Raw genomic sequence first — 13,921 nt, 5'->3', positions numbered from 1 at the left:
TGTTAGTGCATTCATCTGTTCAGTCTTTCCTCTAAATTGTATCCTCTTTAAGTTTTTGGTGAGTGTTCACAATGAATTTCAGTAAGTAACTTGTGGATTTACATGTTTATACTCAAAATTTAGTACTAATAATAATGGGATTTTAGCATGACATCCTGGAAAATGCTTGTTAATCATGTTTATGTTCCAGAACATATGAGTATTTGGACTGTACGTACAGTCTGCCCAATTTTAAGAAGTTGGTCAAGTTTATTAGAAACAAATGTACAGTACAGATCAACATAACTGAAATCTTTAATAGATTAATACAAAAAGTTTGCAGTTGAAATAAAAACACATGTTTGGTTGAGCTGGTACTAGACACTTTTTTTTTACATAAATAAGGCCTTTAGTTTTCTCGTTTGAATTGTTTTACATTGTCTTATTGGGGCCTATTATAGCTGACTATGGGGTATGGGCTTTGCTCATTGTTGAAGGCCGTACGGTGACCTATAGTTGTTAATGTCTGTGTCATTTTGGTCTTTTGTGGATAGTTGTCTCATTGGCAATCATACCACATCTTCTTTTTTATACTACAAGTATACTCAAATGGTCTGACTGTATGCATATGGTGGGACTGTAAGTGTATACTTTTATGTTCCGGACCGTAAACGTACGGTCCAAAAACTGATATGATCTGGAACATTTATACACGACTTAAAATTAATATCAAACACATTGTTTTTTTTTAACTTGGTAATAAGTTATTCGATAGAACTATAATGTTTTGAGATTATCAAAATCAAAAATATCCCATTTTTACATTTGATAAAGAAGAAGATTATTGATGTATGTATAAATGTATATTAAAATGAGACGGCAAGCCAACAACACAAAAAATAAGGATAAAACAATATAATTTTTTGTATCAATGTTATAATTTCCAATATATCCAAAGGTATTTTTTCATTAAAATAAAACACAAGTTGAAATTTGTCAGAACTTTAAAAGCGTAAAGAAATATTGTTTCTGTTGTCTGCATTATGTATAATATATTTCAAATTCTTGTGAATAATGGAATGTTATTATAGTTGCCTAAAGTTTTAACATTGATCTTTATATATATATTATATATATAACTTGGGAAAATACCCAAATGTTATAAAGAATAAATTAATTGATTGTTATATAATATAAGAATAGGAAGATGTGGTATATTGCTAATTTGACAACTCTCCATCAGAGACCAAAGGATGTAGGAGGTTAGCAACTGATGACACTGGACAACCTTTAACATTCAGTTAAATCCATACCGCATATCTATTTTTACTGAAAACCATATTATTGCTACATGTATGCAAACAATTTTGTATAATACATAACTTCTCTTTTTCAGAAGGATTGAAATTCATCACCTAGAATAAATGGAGAAAACATAGTTACATGACCAGAATAAATTCAAAGACAAAAGTTGGATCAGTTATTATTTTCATCACTCAGTCAATGATTTGAAGTTCTTTTAAATACCAAAAGATATTGAAACCACAATAATGTCAAAGTTCTGTGCTGAATGACCAAAAGGTGGACTATATAGATACCATCAAACAATGCTGGATGATAAGAAACTATTAATGTTTTGTGTGGAGGGATATTGTGAACAAAATAGATTTACTTAAATAGCTATTAGTATGTTAACCCTAAAAATAGAGCTTTTCATTGCTTTCAAATGGTAAATAATTGTGTTTCAAGAAAGTATTCTATAATTCATGAATAAACATATATTGATACTTACATTATCTGCTTTGTTGTTTAAAAGTTTAGTTTTGAACAGTTATAGAACAATATGTTGAATTAACATTTCCAAAGAAAAAAAGATATTCAATTAAAAAGATTCATCTTATAACAATTTACTACCAAATAGAATACATTGTAACATACTTTTACTGTATATTTATATATATATATTTAAAACTTGAATCCCATAGGATTTTAATTTGTCCCATGGGATTTTTAATATCCATGGGACTACAATTATCCCATGGGACCAAAAAAAATCCCATGGGATTTAACCAAAATCCCATGGGATAATGGTCAATCCCATGGGATTTTGCCCTGTCCCATGGGATATTGAAAATCCCATGTTTTTATAAATCAAATAGCAAAATAAATATAAGAGTAACAGTAGAAAACCAATGAAATTATTGAATCCCATGTAATTCCGCACATTTTGGTTATATTCATGACATTGTAGCTCTTGTTTGAGGCGGCGGCGGATTTGCAAATGAGTGTTTTGCAAATTTAAAGTGTCCAGTGTTATATCATAATTTGAAGAAGGAAAATGATTGGTTTTGTTTGTAGCCTAACGTCCAGTGGTAAATGTTTCATCATGTTCAGATCGAGTATATTTTTCTGACGTTCTAGACTCCCAGATATTATTTAAAATCGTTATGGATAAGTTTGGCTACGAGATAATGCAAATGTACATATTTTTTTTACGTTTAACAACACTTTTTTATTATTTAATATCCCATAATTCATCCACTGTACAATTTTCGTTTGAACATTTGTCAAAAGTTTAAACAGAATCTTATATCATAATATGAATGTAAATCCAAGGCAAACAAGGTAAATTAAGATTAAAATTCCATGAATTAAATGCAGAGTTATATTTAGGAAGAGACTGTTAAAAACGGGGAACGAAGAAACGTAAACAATGATGTTTCTTCTTCTTCCGTTAAGGAGTTGACCTCATATTTGAGTGATTTACTAACTGCGCTCGGTAAAACAGGAGGCTTCTCCATTGATTAAAAGTAAATATTAACAAAATAATTAAAACTATATACCCTGTACAATTTGGCAAGCTGATGTCTAGTTAGGCTGCATCTGGGTCCAGGGCACACTGGCTAATCTGGCCCTGAACTCCTCGAGTGTTGGTGGAGCTGCTACTGTGTCTTGCAGAAGTTTCCATTAATTTGTCAACAACAATAGTGGACTTCAAAATTACATGTACTTGATTTGTTGCCCCGTCTTAAGTTTTTTGTCTTCTGTTTTCTGAACTATTACTAGTCTGTTTGTGTATTTCTTTATTTTTTAGCCACGGCGTTGTCAGTTTATTTTCGACGTATGAGTTTGAATTTTCCAATCGTATTTGTCTTTAAATTGTAAATTAAAACAATAGTTAAGTTTCAAATAAAGAGTAAATAAATTGATTTAAACTTACATTTAATACCAATAACGTTTTATATAAAAGTCTTGATTAACAAAGAAAGGTGTACAGCTTGAGACGGGTTATCAATCCATGAAAGTGTTTGATACGTGTACAAACAACGTTAAAAACTTCTCTAGTAATCGGGCACTTTGATTTTGTTCTTGTATAGAAATAAGATCTGGTCAACAACTTCAGATGAAAGACTGTTCGATTTTCTATTTTGTGTTACAAGTACACGCTAGGTATAGTGTCCGGCTAGGATCGTGTTTTTTTGAGTGATTCGGTCCGTTTTTTTTCGAGTGTAGTTCGGGCTTTTTCGAGTGATAACACATGTGATAAGTTCAATTAACTGCTATTACGTAATTATAATAGTTTTTTTTACATTACTACCTATCTTATATTGAATACTTTACATGTTTCGATAAACAAAGCAGCACTATTTCCTTGATTTAAGCCACAAGTGTTTATTATTGCCCGGTTTTTTTCGAGAGCAACTGTGAAATCGTCCGGGTTTTTAGACAAATGGTCCGGGTTTTTTTACTGAAAATTTGAATAAGAAAAAAGGTATTCTAGACTTTAAAAAATGACTTTTCTAGTTTATACCTGTAATTAAATGAATGAAAGTATTATTTATTCTCAATAAATCATAAAAACATAATACTACATTGATCAAAACTAATCTTTTTGAATTTAATGCAAGTTTTCTGTTCGGGAATAGTTCTACCACAACTTTTCAGTATTAAATTAGAAATTATTAGATCCTTTATAAAAGGTATTCAGAACAAAGTGCAGGAGAATCATAATCTTTTTATTTATAATAACTTCTTTTCATGGTACTTTTGTTAATTTAAACATATATATTCGTAGTTGATTGGGAAACAAGTTATTGCAACTTATCTTAATCCCTTTCCGCTTTGGTACTTTTGTTGTCAAAGTAAATTAAAATTTCGTGGTGAACCATGTTGTTTTTATACGGGACGTATTATGGTACCCCGTTGTCCATTCGTCCATCGTCAGCATGTTGGACAAAAACTCAAAAATGCTGTAACCAATTTACATGAAACTTAAGTGAATTGTCTATTAATCATTATAATATGTAGAGCGTATGTGAAAGAAGCCCTACTCTGACACAAAATAGTGCTTTCGATGTCCTTGTGTATTTAAACTAACCAACAAATTTTCAAAAATCAAACTTTTGGTGAAAGAGAAATATATTAAGACCATTTGGAGCCAAAATTGACTTGTCTATGAGTTAGAATTAAAAAATGAGGATTATTGTGATCCACGGTTTACTGATTAAAGATTTCGAAAAAAACAGGGGTTATTTTTGGAGTACCTCTATTCGAATGTCAGATTTTTTTCTTAAAAGGCTTTACGGGTATTGGCATGTAGAAAGATGATAGTTGTACATATCAGGATATACCTGGTTTCTAGGAAGTTAAACTTTGGCAAAGATATTTAGAAAGCTGTAAAAATTGCAAAATTTGGTTGAACAGATAGGGAATTTTAATTGGTGGTTTGATACCTTATACATCATCATAAGACGATATAACGACATTTTCCACTGGCTATTCGTTAGTTCATTGATGACCTTCAAAGGTTACGACGATGTACATTTCGTGTGCAAATTGCCAGAACATTGATTCTCGGAAATTTTAATTAAACGCAATGCCGGAGAGTGTTGACAAAAGGACAACTGTCACAGATTAGGGGAGGATTGGAATCCCGCTAACATGTTTAACCCGCCAAAATATGTAAGTATGTGCCTGTCTAAAGTCAAGAGCCTGTAATTCAGTGGTTGTCTTTTGTTTATTTGTTACATATTTGTTTTTCGCTAATTTTCTATATATAAATGAGGCCGTAAGTTTTCTCTTTTAAATTGTTTTACATTGTCATTTTGGGACCTTTTATAGCTGACTATGCGGTATGGGCTTTGCTCATTGTTGAAGACCATACGGTTACCTATAGTTGTCAATTTCTGTGTTAGTTTGGTCTCTTTTTGGAGAGTTGTCTTATTGGAAATCATACAATATCAATAACTTGTGAGAATGGGATATCGCTTGAAATCAACTCTCGTTATTTAATTCAAATGGTAATAATAAACTCGCCAAAGGCTCGTTTATTATTATATTGAAATTAAATGACTCGAGTAAAAAGCGATATATATTCTCACTCGTTATGACACCTATAGATACTCGTTATGACACCTATAGATAATTGCTCAGTGTCAAAATCTTAACTTTTTCAAAAATCATCTCATCTGAAACTACTTGACCAAGTTCATTATAGATAGGAAAACTGTAAACAGCAAGAATGTTCAGTAAAATAATATCTACAAACAAGTCACCATCATCAAAACAGATAATTTTGACATGAATTCTATTCTTGTCTTTAATGTTGAAGAGTGCCCTATGTTTGACATGCACTGCAGTAAATAGACGTAGGTTAGTGACATAGGCTCTTAAGAAACTCAACAATGTTTAATAAAATCCCATAACTCGGAAACGTAAAATCAATAATTTCTAAAAATTTGAAAGGGATGATAATATCTTAGTAATATCTTTCTATATCAAATACTATCATAATAATATAACTTTGTATATTTAATACAAGCGTCTATATCACGTCTTGTTACAGATGAAGTCTGTTTGTTTACAATTTTGTTCATATTCACTCGAAAAAAGTGGTCACACTCGTAAAAGCCCGAACAAATCACTCGAAAAACCACGATCCTAGCCGGACACTATACCTACCGTGAAGTAGTGCACATAAAACATTACCTCGGAAGAAACGGACTACTATTTACTAGTACCAAAAGGAAGTCTCATCATAAACGTATTAACGTTGCAAATGCATTTAAAATAGTATTACAAAGGGATAATTCTACGGAACTAAAGTGAGCGGAAAAGTGAGAAGAATATCTTAAGGTTTATAACAGGCTAACGAGTATCCGAGTACTTGACCTTCCGAGGTAGTACCCGAGTACTTGAGTACTTGTTGTCATCCATACTTTTTTTTATTATTTTCGTACGCGATTTGAAGATTTGTACATAACATGTCTTTTAAGCTTTTCGTTATTTTCTTAATTAAAGCCGAGCATACGTTCACAAAATGGAAAACAAGTAACCAACATTGTGCAATCGACCCTGTCATGATACATCAAAGATGAATTAAGGAAGGCTATATTTGATACGCCGCATGAATAGTATTAAAAAAAGGACGAATGAAAAATTGGTGTGACTTATTTATATACCTATTTGTTTTTAAGCTTCCGGGTACACCAACAAACTACGCGGCAAAATGTCAAAACATGTCTATCCTTGTATAAAGGTGAGTACTATTGTTTTTCATAAATTATATATATACAAAATTGTCAAAACATATACATTGTTTAAAGCTGAATTACAATGTTTGAACATTCAATTTGTACTAGAAACATTACAAGTAATACATTTTTATTATATATGTTTTTGATTGTACGAACACAAATAACTTTTATCTGTACTGTTTTCGAGAAACCAGAACAAGTGTTTATCCTCCTTTGAAAGAGTAAATTGAACATGGTACTGATGTACACAAATTAGATTAATGTTCTTCTTTAATGTACGAAAATGATTTTCATCCTACCCTTTTTTTCTCTTGATACTACCGTAGTAAGTGGTTTAAACGAAAACGTGTGATTGTAATTGTGTTTTTGTTGGGTTGTTGGGTGTCGCAGTTTCAGGTTGTGATATTCAACTGTTAAGAGAAAATAAATACAATTGATACACCTCGTAGGATTACCCTAATATTCGACAGTAGCGTGATATAGGGACGGCTGGCCACATAAATAGAATGGATCCTAGATAGTCTGAACTAACCCCTGTCAGTAAAAATAGACCCCAAGTCGGTTAAAAGTTCGATACTGTATTATCAAAACACACGACTATGACAAGGATACGAGTACAAAAATGAACAACAAATACAATTTCAGTCTTGACTCTCTCACTACAACCGTAATTATTTTTCATATAATTCTAACTCTCCAGTCAGTTCCCTCAAACTGTTTCTCTCTACAAGCATTTATACAAAAATGAAAATAAATTTTGCCCGAGTAGGGCATATATACAATCTGACAAATGAATAAGTATGACTAGGGTGATCAGGCTCAATCAAATAAATTTACTGGGGCACCATATATGGAAATCATTAAAGCTCGCTATTCATATAAATGAATCTAAAATATAACCCTTGATTTATACTTCTGAGGATATCTAACTGACCTGACTGAATTGAAAAAAGCTGATACAAATATATGAAACAACAACTGACATAAAATATAAAGATGTGACATAAATTACCAAATGTCGAATTGGTTTTAATGATTAGACACTATCGAAATTTCCAAATTTCTTCTCAATAAGGAACAATATTTAGCTGTCAATTGTTAGCAGAAATCAGTGAATATATATCAAGAAATATTGCCTACAAGAGTAAACACAAAACTCTTTTTCGTTTTCTGGTAAAAACATTACGTATTGTGGAAGACATCTAGCTGCAAATATACATAACTTCCATGATAACTGACATCTTTTAAATAGTGGACACTTTGTAGTATTTACAATACACTGGAAACAATGGATATATTCATGGTTTAGTTCTGATATTCGACTGTATATTTTTTTTCTGTACCAAGTGAACGCCATTATTGTTTTGGTAGGACGTATTAACTATCATCATTGACACATATGCCATTTTAATCCTTTTTTTTATGCAGCACTCCATAAGTTAAACTGGGGTCAAACTTCGAGGGTTCATATCTTTGTTCATAATGCTCTAAAGTTTTGTCATGTACTTGGTGTAGTGACCTATGGGTATCGTACAAGAGTTTACCCCCTGGAATATTGATAGATATACCGTCTCTTAGATTTCTATCTTTGAACTTGTTATTTTGGCCTCTACCACACAGTAGCAATGTGTGAGAAGTGTTGCTGTCTTTGTACAGTCCCTGTATGTCCATTAACAACCAGTGCTTACCTGTGCACTATCCAAAACTTTGCTGTATTCTACCTATGAACTACTATCCTGTGCACCACTATCATGTGCACTATCTGACCTGTCACGCATGTGTACTGATTTAACCAGTGTACACTCTAGTTAAAGGTTTACCGGTGAACGTATTTACCTGTGCAATATAACCGCACAGTCGCCTAGGTACCTACATTGTGTATCACCCGGTGCGTATGTTTCACTTATAATATCCTCCTGCAACCTTATTCGGTACGCAGATAAATTGTTATTCAGAATATTTAATCTATTATAAATGAAATAAGTATCTTCTTGCTTCTTTGAGACGCCTTGGCTATTCATTAAGCGATCCTTATTAACAAAAAATGGAAGTTTTTAACGACCTTGACTGGCTAAACAGATCTTGCACGGTCCTCTTGCATCAGCTTTAATACTAAGGTATTGGACCATACCATTTACTTGGACGATACCAAATATTTCTTATTCCTATGAGTGTTTATAGGATACCTAACCCTTATTGCTCAAACGTTTGAAATTATCTCTTCGTAAATTTTACGGACGCCATCACGAGTTGATTGACCGATATGGAATAACCGTTTCACAAATGATATCGGATATATTCCTTACGTCATAACTTCAACCCTCTTCCCTTTCATATATGTGACCTACCGAATAAGAATATTTACCGGATTTGTTATCTCATTAGCATCACGACGGGTGCCACATGTGGAGCAGGATCTGCTTACCCTTCCGGAGCACCGGAGATCACCCCTAGTTTTTCATGGGGTTCGTGTTGTTTATTCTATAGTTTTCTATGTTGTGTCATGTGGACTATTGTTTTTCTCTTTGTGCTTTTCATTTTTAGCCATGGCGTTGTCAGTTTCTTTTCGATTTATGAGTGACTGTCCCTCTGGTATCTTTCGTCCCTCTTTTTTGAATCCCGGCCCTTATGTTTACAACTACCGATCGGAATATTTCCGGGTTCGCTTACCACAATCTGTCCGATCCTGATTTTAAATATTATAAATTTCCATAGCAATGTAGGGAGAACGGTACTATTTATTCTGCCATAGGCGACAATACTAACATTTTCTAAATATACTACTTTTTATAATAAAAACTTGGATAAAACAGTTATGTGTGGTGTTAGTACTTTATTATTCCGTTTTAAAAATTGAAGCCACATAGTATCATGACCAACTTCCAACGGAACTTGTTTATGTTATCCATGCCCACCTTCATTTTACAAAAAAATTGTGAAATTTTAGAAGTCTTTTCGAATAATTCTCTAGAAAATATTTCAATAGGTTTCAAAATTTATATTGTAAATATACACTCTGCAGTTATTCATAGATAAATTAAAAAAATATATTGTACCCTAACATCCAATCACAGCGCTCATAGGTCGACTTCCTTCACCTGTCTTGGGTACACAAAAGGCCAGCCTAATGCTGGGAAAATATAATAGTACCATTTTCCCTGTAAATAAAACAAAACCGAAAGTAGACAACTGTTCAATTTTCAAACATAACGAGTTCGTATAACAATGTTTCAGCTTGATAAAAGGAATAAGAAAATGAACCCTAGTAAAATCAAACATTCAAACTATTTTCATCACATTTAACAACACTTATCCGACCTCCATGATAAATATGTTGTTGTCCCCGCAGACAAAGCCCCAAATAACATCGTTTTTGTCTGTAAAAGTCACTACATTAATTGCTTGATAAACGAATTAGGCATAGACAATTCACTTGGAAACTCAACATATACCCTCACGACACTTACCAAAGAGGAAATCCTGGATAATCATAGGTCTGTTCTTTGTTCCTTTGGTATTTCAACCAAAGATGAAGAACTGGATCTTCCATCACTGTATTGGATACCTAAACTACATAAGTGTCCTTACAAACAACGGTATATTGCTGTGTCTTCCAAGTGCTCCACGAAACCTCTTTCTAAATTATTAACATCTATTTTATCAGCAATCAAAGACGGGCTTCAAAGTTATTGTGTAACTGCCTATTCTAGAGGTGGCGTGAATCAGATGTGGATACTTAAAAATTCCAAAGATCTTTTAGAGTACATACAATCTAACTCTCTTTCATCTTGAAACAGTATTAAAACATTTGACTTTCCTACTCTGTACACAAGTATTCCACATTCCAAACTAAAAGACAAATTGAAAGAGTTGGTATTACTTTGCTTCATAAAAAAGAATGGCCAACGTAGATACAAGTATCTTGTCTTAGGGAGGGATAAATCATACTTTGTAAAGAATCACTCTGATTCAAACAAAAAATTCTCTGAAACCGATATTATCAAGATGCTTGATTTCTTGATTGACAACATATTTGTAACGTTCGAAGGACGTGTTTTTCAACAGACTGTCGGCATCCCAATGGGAACAAAGTGTGCCCCTCTACTTGCCGACTTGTTTCTTTATTATTATGAGGCTGACTTCATGCAGGAACTTCTTAGGAAGAAAGATAAGAAGTTAGCAATATCCGTTAACTCTACTTTCCGCTATATAGATGACGTTCTTTCACTAAACAATTCAAAATTTGGTGACTATGTGCAACGCATCTATCCCATCGAATTGGAGATAAAGGATACTACAGATACAGTTAAGTCGGCTTCATATCTTGACTTACATCTAGAAATTGACAATGAGGGTCGGTTGAAAACAAAACTTTACGACAAAAGAGATGATTTCAGCTTTCCAATTGTGAACTTTCCATTTCTAAGTAGCAACATTCCAGCAGCACCTGCATACGGGGTATATATCTCCCAATTTATACGATATTCCCGTGCTTGCATTTCCTATCATGATTTTCTTGATAGAGGGTTGCTGCTCACAAGGAAGCTATTAAACCAAGAGTTTCAAATGGTGAAGTTGAAATCATCCCTTCGTAAATTTTACGGACGCCATCACGAGTTGGTTGACCGTTATGGAATAACCGTTTCACAAATGATATCGGATATGTTCCTTACGTCGTAACTTCAATCCCTTCCCTTTCATGAATGTGACCTACCGAATTAGACTATTTACCGGATTTGTAATCACATAAGCAACACGACGGGTGCCACATGTGGAGCAGGATCTGCTTACCCTTCCGGAGCACCCGAGATCACCCCTAGTTTTTGGTGGGGTTCGTGTTGTTTATTCTTTAGTTTTCTATGTTGTGTCATGTGTACTATTGTTTTTCTGTTTGTCTCTTTCATTTTTAGCCATGGCGTTGTCAGTTTGTTTTAGATTTATGAGTTTGACTGTCCCTTTGGTATCTTTCGTCCCTCTTTTAACACAATTCTGGTTAAATTGATAAAAGAATAAAGATAAAAATTCTGATAAAAATGAAAGGGGGGTAAGTCCTTCTCAATACATTCTGACCACTCAAAACCTCCAGGAGTTGAATGACACACGATCTACCTGGGCGGAAGTCATATTGGCTAAATTTAAAACTATATCATAGGTAAATTTTCATTCAGCTCGGATATATTTTTATCCACAGAATTGATTCTTTCATTACACTGTTTGAGACTCTTAGCGAGACCAACAACTTTTGTTTCTATCTTATCTTATCTTGTGTGCATTAATGTTAACATCTAACAAATTTTCTGGGATGCCCCTTTACACACCTCCCATACCCACTGAATGCTGTCGTCAGATTTTTGTAAAAAGCCGTACATTGATCTATAATGGTTTACTTTTATAAATTGTTATTTGGATGGAGGGTTGTCTCATTGGCACTCATACCACATCTTTCTGTTTCTATATAATCTGCAACTGGAACTCTTTCACACTCAATGTGAAACAATTTGTCACATATTGAAGAGGGACAAAATATACCAGAGGGACAGTCGAACTCATAAATCGAAAATAAACTGACAACGCCAGGCTAAAAATGAAAGAAGACAAACAGACAAACAATAGTACACATGACACAACGTTAGAAAACTTAAGACTAAGCAACACGAAACCCACCAAAAAGTAGGGGTGATCTCAGGTGCTCCGGAAGGATAAGCAGATACTGATCCACATGTGGCACCCGTCGTAATGCTTATGTTATAACAAATCCGCGGTAAATATTCTAATTCGGTAGTTCCCATTCATGAAAGGGATGGGGATTGTAGTTACGACGCAAGGAACATATCTGATATGATTTGGGAAACGGTAATTCCATAACGGTCAACCAACTCGTGATGGAGTCCGCAAAATTTACGAAGGGATGATTTCAACTTCACCGTTTAGAACTCTTGGTTTAATAGCTTCCTTGTGAGCAGCAACCCTCTATCAAGAAAATCATGATAGGAAATACAAGCACGGGAATATCGTATCAATTTGGAGTTATATACCTCGTATGCAGGTGCTGCTGTAATGTTGCTACTTAGAAATGGAAAGTTTACAATGGGAAAGCTGAAATCATCTCTTTTGTCGTAAAGTTTTGTTTTCAACCAACCCTTATTATCAATTTCTAGATGTAAGTCGAAATATGAGGCCGACTTAACTGTATCTGTTGTATCCTTTATATCTAGTTCGATGGGATAGATGCGTCCAACATATGCATAGTCACCAAATTTTGAATTATTGGTGAAAGAACGTCATCTATATATAGGAAAGTATAGTTAAAGGATATTGCTAACTTCTTATCTTTCTTCCTCAGAAGTTTCTGTATGAAGACATCCTCATAATAATAAAAAAACAAGTCGGCAAGAAGAGGGGCACAATTAGTTCCCATTGGAATGCCGACAGTCTGTTGAAAAACACGTCATCCGAACGTAAAAAATAGGTTGTCAATAAAAAAATCAAGCATCTTAAATATGTCAGTTTCAGATAATTTTTTGTTTGAATTAGAGTGATCCTGTACAAAGTAGGATTTATCCCTCCCTTAGACAAGATACTTGAATCGACATCGGCCATTTTTTTCAAAGCAATACCAACTCTTAAAATTGGTCTTTTAGTTTGGAATGTGGAATACTTGTGTAAAGTGTAGAAAAGTCAATAGATTTAATACTATTGCAAAGAGAGTTAGATCGTATGTACTCTAAAAGATTTTTGGATTTTTTAAGTACCCACATCTGATTCACGCCACCTCTAGAATAGGCAGTTTCACAATAGCTTTGAAGCCCATCTTTGATTGCTGATAAAATACATGTTAATAATTTAGTAAGAGGTTTCGTAGAGCACATGGAATACCCAGCAATATGCCGTTGTTTTTTAGGACACTTATGTACACGATATAGCTCTGTCATTTGACACAACATCCTTGCTACAGTTGTTTCAAATGTCTGTTGTTACTTTGGGCGCCATGTTGGATACTGAGCTTTCACGTGGCGATAAGTAATTATTTCAATTAAATTGACATCAATCAATCAATCAATCAATAAATGTTTTACTATATATGAGAGTTATCTCACCTTAAAACGCCTAATCCATATTTTTCTTTATAACTATGTACTGCTATTGTAGAATCCAAGATGGCGATAATAAAAATATCCAAGAACTACTAGTTAAATCAAACATAGGAATAAATTATTCTTTTGTTGAAAAGGACATTCTGCTAGGTAAAAACACGGGAGAACTAAAATAGGATATTTATTTTTAAAGATAATTTTCATATATTTTAAATGGACACTATGGAAAATTAGGAATTCATTAAAATTTAACAAAACGTCCAAAGCATCGCAAGATATTTATAAAATCTGGAAACAAAACTTGAAAAATAA

The 13,921-nt window shown here is 33.3% G+C and overlaps 2 protein-coding genes across 2 annotated transcripts in view; one reads left to right on the top strand and one right to left on the bottom strand.

Annotated features, from left to right (window-relative positions):
* The window catches only part of LOC139493010 (phosphatidylinositol phosphatase PTPRQ-like), a 279,255-nt gene that overhangs the window by 213,601 nt on the left and 51,733 nt on the right, over window positions 1-13,921 (bottom strand). The gene's annotated exons all lie outside the window — the stretch shown is intronic.
* The window catches only part of LOC139491937 (uncharacterized), a 219,071-nt gene continuing 211,626 nt past the window's right edge, over window positions 6,477-13,921 (top strand). The window contains exon 1 of the mRNA XM_071279883.1: window positions 6,477-6,790. The gene's annotated coding sequence lies outside the window, so the exon portion shown is untranslated. The remainder of the gene's footprint in view (window positions 6,791-13,921) is intronic.

This window comes from Mytilus edulis, chromosome 10, assembly GCF_963676685.1.
Source record: "Mytilus edulis chromosome 10, xbMytEdul2.2, whole genome shotgun sequence".
Taxonomy (NCBI): Eukaryota; Metazoa; Mollusca; class Bivalvia; order Mytilida; family Mytilidae; genus Mytilus; species Mytilus edulis.
The sequence above is the reverse complement of the archived record's forward strand: the minus strand, read 5'-3'. Positions and strand labels throughout refer to the sequence as shown.